General features: G+C 44.0%; 1 non-coding gene across 1 annotated transcript; it reads right to left on the bottom strand.

Annotated features, from left to right (window-relative positions):
• Nucleotides 1-12,070: 12,070 nt before the first annotated feature.
• On the bottom strand, nucleotides 12,071-12,208 carry LOC114811917. The gene has a single exon (XR_003759612.1). It is a non-coding gene; the product is annotated as a small nucleolar RNA SNORA7 (small nucleolar RNA).
• Between the last annotated feature and the right edge of the window lie 222 nt (nucleotides 12,209-12,430).

The following is a 12,430-nucleotide window of genomic DNA, read 5'->3' on the forward strand; positions in this document are numbered from 1 at the left end:
AGTCATTTCCTGGTTAGAAACAACAAACTACTGAATTTTCTTCAGAGATATTCGTATTCTTGATCTCATCTCTGCCTCTGGCAGCTCATATTTTGGTAGTGGGAATAAGAATTCCAATGACTTCCTTCAAAAATAATACTAGTGTTCTCGCCTTTCTCACGCCGACCCTTGGCCCACATCCTGCCTCTGGCCTGGAATGCCCTCCCTCCTCAAGTCCGCCAGAAAATTATTCTTCCCCCCTCCTCAAAGCCTTATTGAAGGCACATCTTCTCCAACAGGCCTTCCCAGACTAAGCCCCGCTTTTCCTCACCTCCCACTCCCTTCTGCGTCATTCCTGACTTGCTCCCTTTGCTCTTTCCCCTGTCCCAGTCCCACAACACTTATGTATACATCTGTAATTTTATTTATTTGTATTAATGTCTGTCTCCCTACCCTCTAGACAGTGAGCTCTTTGTGGGCAGGGAATGTCACTATTTATTGTTATATTGTACTTTCCCAAGCACTTAGTGCTCAGCACATAGTAAGTGCTATTGTACTTTCTCAAGCACTAAGTACAATGCTCAGCATATAGTAAATGCTTAATAAATGCAATTGAATGAATGAATGAATTCAAGTGCTTACCGTGCGCCAAGCACTGTACTAACTGCAGAGGTGCATGCAAGATAATCAGGTCAGGCACAGCTCCTGTCCCTCTTGGGGCTCCTAGTCTAAATAGGAAGGGAAACAGGTATTGTACCCCCATTTCAAAAGTTAGGATACTAAGGCACTGAAAAGTTTGTGACTTGCCCAAGGTCACACAGCAGGCAAGTGACAGAGCCAGGATTAGAACACAGGTCTTCTGACTCCCAGGCTGTGCTCTTTCCACTAGGCCACGCTGCTTCCCAGTCCAACATATTGTACATTTGGGATATTTTAGTTGAATTATCAAAACCTTAAGTTACCTGCTGGAGCCACAGCCAGGTATATCCTAAATTGGAGTAAGGTGACTAAAACACATACTGCATAAGACCACAGAAAGATGACATATTTTGTGGTGTCTTTTCATCCCCTTGACATGGAATATTTGACTTACTCCCTTGAGCCATTAAGCGTAGTGATTTGGAGAAAAGTTGTTCCTTATTGAACTCATTAAATTTAAACTAAAATCATGAAGTAGGTAACTATCCTTGTTAATAGGTATCAATAAATCCCTTTTATACTGAAAAGGGTATGAATGAGAGCAGCTCATCTGGGTGTTCTTTGGAAATATGGGCCTCTGCAGCTGATCGGTATGTTTCCCTCTATGGATGTTAGTAGAACCAGAAACTACAAACTTCAAAAACTCTCTGCTTCACAGATCCTCTTGTCCCCAAGGATCTCTCAGCTAGGTAAAATGATTTCTCTTCAGTTTCTTTATCATGCTCGACATTTACAAGGCACCCAAATGGGCCATATGGAGTTAAAGATTCCTTTCTTACTGTAGAAGAGCAAGTTAAAGGCTTTCCAACTCAGGGCTTGGCTGCAGGTGGAGGAGAAGAAACTGGGTTCCATTTCCTGATCCCAGATGCCAAACATCTTGTTATACCTCGACTAGTCTATGATGCAGTGGGTGGGGAAATAATAATAATTATGGTATTTGTTAAGGGCTTACTATGTGCCAAGCACTGTTCTAAGTGCTGGGGTAGATAGAAGGTGATTAGGTTGTCCCACATGGGGCTCACAGTCTTAATCCCCATTTTACAGATGAGGTAACTGAGGCACAGAGAAGTGGCTTGCCCAAGGTCACACAATAGACAAGTGGCAGAGCCGGGATTAGAAACCACATCCTCTGACTCCCAAACCTGTTCTCTTTCCACTAAGCCCCACTGTTTCTCAGTGACAAATGGGAGACTCTTCCTCCAAACTCATGCTAAAATCAAAGTGACTGTGATTCAACACCTGCGTCCAATCTTTGGCCTCTTGGTTGCTATCCAGAGAAGGCGGCTTTTGTTCTAAAGGTAGTATTTGATCTACCCTATGGCCAACCTGTGTCATGCTGGAAATGGTAAAGGGGGTGGGGGAAGACTAAGACAGAGCCCACATTATGGTTTGAACTGATGCCTTCTACTTGTGGAGAACACTGCTGTTCTTAAATACATTTAATACTTCAGCCTGGAACTTCCCTCCCTTCAGTCTGAATTTGTGACATTTTATTGAAGTTCCATTTAATTCTCTTCCACAATACCGAGCGACAATATATTGTGCTTCTCTTAATATTTAAATTGCTCGACCATGACATTTAACAGAGTAAACGTTTCAAGTGCATTTTCTTGAGATACTAAGAATTTTTTGTTCTGCTTTATTTTGTACTCCCCAAAATAAGATCACTTCATGTACTAGTGCAAACTATCACATTAGACTCTTAGAGCTAAGTGACCTAACTGCAAGACTCTCCCAGCGAGATGCATATGCCTCACATTAAGATGTCCAGTTCCATATAGCCTTCATTTTCTTTCAGTAATAAGTTTGTGCTTGGCCATCTCTTTGTAAATTCCTAGAGCTCAGGGACCTTGGTTTACCAGCATTGTTCAGTACCCAGAACAGGACAATGGACAAATGAGTATGTCCCGAACGAAGTTGAGGGCTTTTTAGAACGCCTTTCATCTCTGGGATGTGGATATGGAAAATGGACTTCTTGGAAGACTAAATGTCTTGTGTTTTATTAATGCCTCTGATCCCAAGCTACCAGAAAAACATAAGGGATCAAAATCAAGCAGTCAATGGTTATTTATTCAGTGCTTAATCAGTGCTCAATAAACTGGAAAAGTACAATAAATAAGAGAAATAAGATCCCTGCCCCAAAGGAGAACTGTAGCATGGCTCAGTGGAAAGAATCCGGGCTTGGGAGTCAGAGGTCATGGGTTCGAATCCCGACTCTGCCTCTTGTCAGCTGTGTGACCGTGGCAAGTCACTAAAGCTCTCTGTACCTCAGTGACCTCATCTGTAAAATGGGGATTAAGACTGTGAGCCTCACGTGGAACAATCTGATTACCCTGTTATCTCCCCCAGTGCTTAGAACAGTGCTCTGCACATAGTAAGTGCTTAACAAATACCAACATTATTATTATTAGTTCGTGCCCATTGAGAAGTTCGTATAGACCAATCACCGGACAAGAACATTTCAAATCTAGTTGCTGATTATTTTTGCAAACAACTGATTTGGCTGTGTTCTTTGTCTTCTCAGAGCCAGGTATTGGTCCTGTCATGTCTAAACCAGCCAAAGGACATCCAAAGTGTCCGGCATTAGGTACCACAAATGAAGGAATCCCTTTGCTGATATGCCTTAGGGGACTACAACTTTCTGTTTGTCTCTAGGATGTCATTATTCATCGAAGGGGGTAAAGAATGCTTCTATTTATCTGGATTGAAAGGTTACAGTGGTTCGATAGGGTAGGAGTTGGGATTTGTGAGGTGGGGTTTCAGTCAGTCAATCGTGTTTATTGAGCGATTACTTTGTGCAGATGAGGTAACTGAGGCACAGAGAAGTAAAGTGACTTGCCCAGGGTCACACAGCAGATAGGTGATGTAGCCAGGATTAAAACCCATGACCTGGCACCCAGGTCCATGATCTATCCACTACACCATGTTACTTCTCTATAGATAGAGCACGGGCCTGGGAGTTAGAAGGATCTGGGTTCTGATCGCAGATCCGCCACTTGCCCGCTGTGTGAGCATGGACAAGTCATTTAACTTCTCTGTATCTGTTACCTCTCCTTTAAAATGGGGATTAAGATTGTGAACCCCATGTGGGCCAGGGACTGTGTCCAACCTGATTATCTTGTATCTAGATCGGTCCCTGTCCCACATAGGGGTCCCAAACTAAGTAGGAAGGAGAACAGGGTGAGTCTCCATTTTACAGGTGAGGTAAGTGAGGTCCAGAAAGTGGTGACTTGCCCGGTGAAGCCAGGATAATAATAATAATAATGTTGGTATTTGTTAAGCGCTTACTATGTGCCGAGCACTGTTCTAAGCGCTGGGGTAGACATAGGGGAATCGGGTTGTCCCACATGGGGCTCACAGTCTTAAGCCCCATTTTACAGATGAGGGAACTGAGGCACAGAGAAGTTAAGTGACTTGCCCACAGTCACACAGCCAATAAGTGGCAGAGCTGGGATTCGAACTCATGAGCCCTGACTCCAAAGCCCATGCTCTTTCCACTGAGCCACGCTGCTTCTCCGATTAGAGCCCAGATCCTCTGACTCCCAGGCCCTTGTTCTTCCCACTAGGCCAAGCTGCTCCGCTACAACTCAGGTCTAGCACACAACTCAGCCAGCCTTAACAGGTAGGCGTCTCTGCAGTTTGGACATCACAGGAAAGGTCCGATCCAGTTCCTCCCCGTGGAAACCTCCAGGATCTTGTGTGGCAGTCACTTTTATCTTTTCCCTGACGGACATGGGCTTTACATCAGCCACAGGTAACATTTGCACCCTATCTTCCCTCCTCCACCAGAGCCAAAGAAACAAACGAAAATAAACATCTCAGCTTCTTTTCTAAATAAAGGATTGATTTGCAACTCCTTTCGGAATGTTAGTGTCATTTTGACACATTCAGGAAATGTACCTTACTTTCACAAAAAATGTGCAAATAGGTTGCAAGGCTATTTACAAAGGCTTGTGATGCATTTTGTTTCTCACATAAATCATATCTTAGATCATTTATTTGAGAATTACATTTAAAATGTAGTTGCTATCTCCCCTACTGCCCCCTCCCCCACCTTCCCTGGTCACCAATAACCAGTAAGATCATTTTGGTTGACCATTGGTTCAAATTGTATGGGATCCTCTTTAGACTAATAATAATAATGATGTTATTCGTTAAGCATTTATTATGTGCCAAGCACTGTTCTCAGCCCTGGGGTAGATACAAGGTTACCAGGTTGTCCCACGTGGGGCTCACAGTCTTAATCCCCATTTTACAGATGAGATAACTGAGGCACAGAGAAGTTAAGTGATTTGCCCATAGTCACCCAGCTGATAAGTGGCGGAGTGGGATTAGAACCCATGACCTCTGACTTCCAAGCCCATGCTCCTTCCACTAAACCACACTGCTTCCTGGCCTGGGCTTTTGGTAGTCTTTTCTACCCATCACATTCTAGCTTTTCAGTCACCACATACGTGGGAAGCCTTCAGTGGCCCACAAATTTGTGACCACAAGTCAATCTCATATTTATTGGGTGCTGTTTGCAGAGCACTGTGCTAAGCACTTGGGAAAGTACAATACAATTGCAGACACAATCCCTGCCCCACGAGATGCTTACAGCCTAGTGGGGGAGACAGACAATAAAATAAATTATAGATGGAGGAAGCAATAGAGTGTCAAGATATGTACAAACACAAACAAACCTGCACACAAGCACATGAGCCCCTTGTGGCACAGGGACTGTGATGGACCTGATTTACTCTACCATAGTGCTTAGAACAGTTTGACACGTAATAAGTGCTTAACAAATACCATAAAAAAGAGAGGAAAGGCAAGAGGGGTCAGAAGAAGGCTGATGCAGTAGTCAAGGCAGGATATGACAAGTGTTCGGATCACGAAGGTTAACTGGGACCGGCCCAGATTGGTAGATTTTGGGAATTTGCACGTTCATTCATTCATTCAGTCGTAATTACTGAGTGCTTACTGTGCAGAGATCGCTGTACTAAGCACTTGGGAGAATACAGTACAACAACAGACACATAGTGGATAGAGCACAGGTCTGGGAATCAAAAGGTCATGATTTCTAATCCTGGCTCTGCCACTTGTGTGCTGTGTGACCTTGGGCAAGTCATTTGACTTCTCTGTGCCTCAGTTACCCCATCTGTGAAATAGGGATTGAGACTGTGAGCCCCATGTGGGACAGGGACTGTGTCCAACCCAATTTGCTTGTATTCATCCCAGGCTTTAGAACAGTGCCTGGCATATAGTAAGTGCTTAACAAGCACTGTAATTATTACCTAGGAGGTATGAATGGAAGGAGAAAAGCAGAAGGGCAAATAGAGTGAGGAAATTAGAGGTCAATCAGGGAAGGATTCCTGGAGGAGTTCTGATTTTAGTAGGGGTTTGAAGATGGAGAGAGTGCTGGTCTGTGGGATATGAAGTCCAGTGCTTAGTACAGTACCTAGCACATAGTATTTAATGAATACCATAGTTTAAAAAAAGTGTTTGAGAATTGGAGGCATGAAGGAGGACATGAGCAAAGAGTTGATGGACAGAGAGACAAGATTGAAGCACAGTACATAGGTTGGTGTTAGAGGAGCGAAGTATGTGGAGCGGGCTGTAGTGAGAGGTGAGGAGAGGAAGGAGAAGTTGCTGAATGAAGGCATTAAAGCCCAGAGTGAGTAGATTCAGCTTGATACAGAGATTGATGGGCAACCATTGGAGGTTTTGCAGGAGTGGGGAGATGTGCTCCTAATGATATTTCAGAAAAATAATCTAGGCACCGGCCTAAAACATAGGCTGGAGAAAGGAAGCAGCCAGACTTAATGCATAGAGCGTGGGCCTGAAAGCCAGAGAACCTGGGTTCTAATCCAGGCTCCACCATTTACCTGCTGCGTAACCTTAGTCGTCACTTCACTGCTCTGTGCCTCAGTTTCCTCAACTGCAATGCCTGTTCTGCCTTCTACTACTACTGTGAGCCCCTTGTGGCACGGGGACTGTGATGGACTTGATTTACTCTACCCTAGAATTTAGAACAGTGTTTGACACATAATAAGTGCTTAACAAATACCATAAAAAAGAAAGGCAGGAGGGGTCAGAAGAAGGCTAATGCAGTAAAGGCAGGATATGACAAGTGCTTGGATCATGAAGATCAACTGGGACTGGGCCCCGAATGGTAGATTTTGGGAATTTGCTCGTTCATTCGTTCATTCATTCATTCAGTCATATTTACTGAGTGTTTACTGTGCAGAGAACACTGTACTAAGCACTTGGGAGAATACAACGGACATATTTCCTGCCCTCAGTGAGCTCACACTCTTTTTCACCCAGCAACACAATACAATAAGATTTCATGCAAGGTTATTCTAAAACAGTAAATTCATTATCAATTTAGGCAGCTATTAGATTTCATATGTTTATCTAAAAATTGTTAATAAATCATCCATTAGTTTTTATTATGCCCATGCTCAAGAATCAGGTTACCTGTACAATCTAAATTTACATTGCCTGCCCATAACGAGCTTATAGTCTTGTGCTGGCCCCACCCCCCAGAAGTTGAGAAGCAGCATGGCTTAGTGGAAAGAGCCCAGGCTTGGGAGTCAGAGGTCATGGGTTCGAATCCCAACTCCGCCACTTGTCAGCTGTATGACCTTGGGCAAGTCACTTAACTTCTCTGTTCCTGAGTTACCTCGTCTGTAAAATGGGGATGAGGACTGCGAGTCCCACATGGGACAACCTGATTACCTTATATCTACTGCAGCACTTAGAACAGTGCTTGGCACATAGTAAGCGCTTTACAAAAACCAACATTATTATTATTATCGAATGCCCAGGCCTAGAATCCGCTGCCCGGGACTACATCCCACGAAGGCCAGAGGGCATGTCTTCCCTTCAAACCCCTCCCTATAATCTACTCTTAAACGAACATGTCACAGCTTCAAATCCACTAGGGGTCACAGCCAACCCAGAGAGATTCATTCTTGGATGGGATTTCAGACCAAAAAGACTTCCTATTCATTTTTCCGCATGAAGCCTCGCCCCACCCTGCAGACTTCGCCTTTTATCAGGCATTAAGATGTCTCAGTTTTAGAGGCCCAGTGTGCCCCGGCTGGTTTCTTAGTGAAACATCACCAGACTAAGGTTTTCCTCTCCTAATGAACTTTACTCCGGAAAATCAAAATGTGCGTTAAGGCCATGAGGCGGATTAACCTCCACTCAACTGTCTTCTCTGGCCAGCCAAGCTCAGTCCAGTGTTAGACTGCAGAAGTCCAATACATGATGATGGTATTTGTTAAACGCTTACTATGTGCCAAGCACCATTGTAAGTGCTGCTATGCCTGCCTACCATTAATGAAGAAATGAGTTGGGCTGTCCCAGCTCTACCATATACATGAACTCTCCCTGAGGACAGGGATCATGTCTACCAACTCTATTGTATTTTCGTGAACACTTAGTAAGGTGCCCTGCACATCGTGAGCGCTCAATATATGTCACTGATTGATGGATCCTGAATCAGTCAGTCAATCATATTTATTGAGCTCTTACTGTGTGCAGAGCACAGTACTAAGTGCTTGGGGAGTACAATATAAAAATATGGACATATTCCCCGCCCACAATGACCTTAGCCAATAATATAAATAAATAAATTACAGACATGTATGTAAGTGCTGTGGGGCTGGGAGTGGGGGATGAATATAGGGAGCAAGTCAGGGAGATGCAAAAGGGGTTTGAAGAACAAGAAAAGAGGGCTTAGTCAGGGAAGACCTGAATGGGATATAACATTTACCCATGTAAATGGGAAACACATAGGAATGATTAGCAGTGATCATACCCCACCTGAATTTGGGTGTGTGTGTCTGAGAGTGGTTTCGGTGTTGCCCTTTCCTAGTTTGCCTTTACCCAAAATACAATAATAATAATCATCATATTTGTTTGATGCTTGCTATGTGTCAAGCACTCTAATAAGTGTTTGGGTAGCTACAAGATAAAGATAAAGTCTTCAGATAGAGTCCCCATCCCACAGTGCTCTGCACACAGTAAGCGCTCAATAAATATGATTGAATGAATGAGTGAATGAACATAGAACTCAGAATTTAAGGGGGAGGGGGAACAAAAGGAAACTGAGGCACAGAAAATTAAGTGACTTGCCAGGTGGCTGAGCTGGGATTAGAACCTAGGTCACCTAGGCTGTCCAGGCCCATGCCGTTTCTACCAGGCCTTGCAGCTATTCGATGTCAAATTCTGACAAAGGGACTGTGACTTTGGAGTTTTCTTGCTTCATTGTGTCTTTAACCTTATAGGAAAGGTACGTTTCACTTAACATCGCAGTTATCTTCCTAAGTGGTGAGAGTATCAGAAAACAATCCTCCACAAGGAAAAGATTGAAATGCAACAAGACAGCTCTTTCTGCTCTAACGCTTCCTTCACTTGAAGTGTAAAATCATTCAGTCACTTTCATTTTTGTCAGTGTTTAGGCAGATAACCACTGACAAAAAAAAATCACAATTTTAAAAGACTGAATTCCAGCCCCATACTTTTCTGCGGAAACTGGTTTTTTTAAAATCTTAGTATTAGAGTCTGATTCTAAGAACCCATCATTAGCCATATTCTCAATGGAATTCAAAATACGCAGCTTTCACTAGATTGTTTTTCCATAAAAATAAATATACCACTTTTATAGTAAAATAATGGTCTTTGCTACTTCCATCTGCGGAGGAGAGGCATTGCCAGCGGGAAGCAGCTGCTTTATAGTCTGTCCTTGGGATTTACAGGCTGCCTTGCTAACCCCCTTTATTTCCTGTCCCCAAAAAAGCAAAGAATAACCATAAGTCCATTAGAAATGGGTCAGGCTGGTTCTTGTCTGGAAATAAGGTAGTGGGAAACCAAGGGTACGTTGAAGATAGTAGGAGTGGAGGAGTTCAGTGACAGATGGGAAGAGGCAGGAGGGCTACTCACCACTCCCCACCAAAGTCTCTACTCCATCCTTCCCCTTGACGCTGTTTAGTGCCATTGTTCTTGTCTGTCCGTCTCCCCCGATTAGACTGTAAGCCCGTCAAACGGCAGGGACTGTCTCTATCTGTTGCCGACTTGTTCATCCCAAGTGCTTAGTACAGTGCTCTGCACATAGTAAGCGCTCAATAAATAAATAAATACTATTGAATCCTGGTCTCTTCAGCTCTTCACTCCCTAACCCGTTCCCTAGTGCTTCCTTCTCAACAGGGCCGATGTTATTACAGGAGCAAGCGGGGCTTTAACCGGGGTCCCCACAATGGTGATTTTGCACTTGGGGAAGCAGCATGATCTAGTGGATAGAGCACAGGCCTGGGAGTCAGAAGGACCCAGTGTTCTAATTCCAGCTCCGCCACTTACCTGTTGTGTGTCTGTGGGTAAGTCACTTCACTTCTCTGTACCACGCTTACCTCATCTGTAAAATGGGGATTAAGACTGTGAGCTCCATGTGGGACAGGGACTGTGATCAACTTGATTACCTTGTATCTACCTCCATGCTTAGAACTGTGCTTGACACATAGTAAGCGCTTAACAAATACCGTTACTATTATTTTATTTTACCACGAAAGGTGGGGAGGTATTGGCCTCGTTTTAAGGGTTGAGATTAGTGTTTCTCTTAAACCCACCCCAACCCTCCCCTATTTGTAATTTATTTTAATGCCTGTCTCCCCGAGTAGACTGCAAACTCCTTGTGTGAGGGATCGTGTCTATCAACTCTATTGCATTGTTCTTTCCCAAGCACTTAGTACAGTTCTCTGCACACAGTAAGTGCTCAAGAAATACAATTGATTGATTGATTGATTGGTTGTCCTGTCTACTGTCTCACTTCTCTCCTCCCCAACAGCTCCACAGTTTCCTGTTCCCTGACTCTTCCCTCATGGCTGTCTGCTTTGCTCTGTCACTTACTACTTTTTTTTTTCCTACTTGCAATGGGCCTCCCCACTGCCTCCTGTCTGTAACTCTACTCATTCACTCCTTCTGGGTTTGCATCTCTCTCCTCCCCAACTACTTCTTTCCTTCCCCCGTCCTTTTCCTACTGCTTCCTGCTTTGTAAACAGCTTCCCGCCTCCTCCCCACGATTTCCCCAACCATTGCTTGGTCTGTCTGGTTGCCTGCCCCTCCCCCTCCCTTTCCATTCATAACCATTCATAATGATCATTGATCAAACGGTTGATGATTGGCCTTGGCATGGTTATGTTCCTCGTAATCTGAATTATTATCTTAAAGGAATACCAGTTTGTTATAGCTCCTTTCTACTGAGCTGTGTTTGAGGTAATCAAAGATTCTACTCCCAGAACTGTGGCATAACTCACAGGGGCATTTCCTTGACATTTCTTAAAAGGAGCCTACAAGCTCACTGTAGGCAGGGAATGGGTTTGATTATTGCTATATTGTACTCTTCCAAGGGTTTAGTACAGTGCTCACCACGTAGTAAGTGCTGAAGAAATACGACTGACAGATTGACTTATTACATTTTTTAGATTTTGAAAAGGTAGGGGATGTAGGTCATCTCAGATAATAATAATATTAATGATTATAATAATGGCACTTGTTAAATTGTATGTGCCAAGCACTGCTGGAAGCACTGGGTGCAAGCTTAGGTTCCTTTCCCACATGAGACTCACACTCTAAATCCCCATTTTTTGAAAATGAGGCACAGAGAAGTTAAGCGACTTGCCCAAGATCACCCAGCAGACAAGTGGCAGAGCTGGGATTCTCCTTCCCCTAGGCCTGTGCTCTTTCCAGATAATATGGCACCTTAGATTTCATCGGGAAACCAATTCTAATGCAGACAATAGCAACTAGTACAGGTTGCTGCAGACAGTGAGAGTTCAAAACATACCAGGGAATGAATGAATAAATAATGAAAGACTCCATTAAGAAATAGTGATAATGGGGCAGGTACACAATAAGAAGGTCAGCCCCAGCCCCCAACAACCTAAGAGGGGTAAAGAACTGGTATCTTGTCTTCATTTTACAGCTGAGGAAACTGCAGGCACAAAGAAGTTAAGTGACATGATCAAGGTCACACACAGGCAAGTGGCAAGGTCAGGATTAGAACCTGAGCCGTCTGATTTGTCGCCCCTGTGCTCGCTCTACTAAGCCGGGTTTCCTGATGGAAAATGGTGGCAATGGGTGGCGTGTCTCTTTTCTTCAATCCTTTGACATAAGGATGGTTGTCGTCATCTTATGTTGCGAATAGTGTTCGACCCACAGCAACGCCATAGACACATCTCTCCCAGATCGCCCCAGTTTTCATCTGCGATCCTTCCGGCAGTGTCTCCATAGAGTTTTCCTGGTAAAAATACAGAAGTGGTTTACCACTGCCTCCTTCCGCGCAGTAAATGAGTCTCTGCTCTCGACTCTCTCCCGTGCCGCTGCCGCCCAACACGGGTGAGTTTTGACTTGTTGCAGATTGCCTTCCACTCGCTAGCCACTGCCCAAGCTAGGAATGGAATGGGTAGGCCTCTGCTTGACTCTCCCTCCTGTAGTCGTGACTGGTAGTGTACTAGAAACTTTCCAGGTGCTACCCTGAGGGATGACATAAGGATACAGTCCGTTAAACGTAACGGACTAGACTGTAGACCGTAGGTACTCTAGACTGTAAGCTCATTATGAGCAGGGAATGTGTTTGTTCATTGATTTATTGTACTCTCCCAAGTGCTTAGTACAGTGCTCTGCACACAGTAAGCCTCAATAAATACTATTGAATGAATGAATGAACATAGGTGACCTGTGAAAGATGAACAAGCCACTGAACCCT

The sequence above is a fragment of the Ornithorhynchus anatinus genome, chromosome 4 (assembly GCF_004115215.2).
Source record: "Ornithorhynchus anatinus isolate Pmale09 chromosome 4, mOrnAna1.pri.v4, whole genome shotgun sequence".
NCBI lineage: Eukaryota > Metazoa > Chordata > Mammalia > Monotremata > Ornithorhynchidae > Ornithorhynchus > Ornithorhynchus anatinus.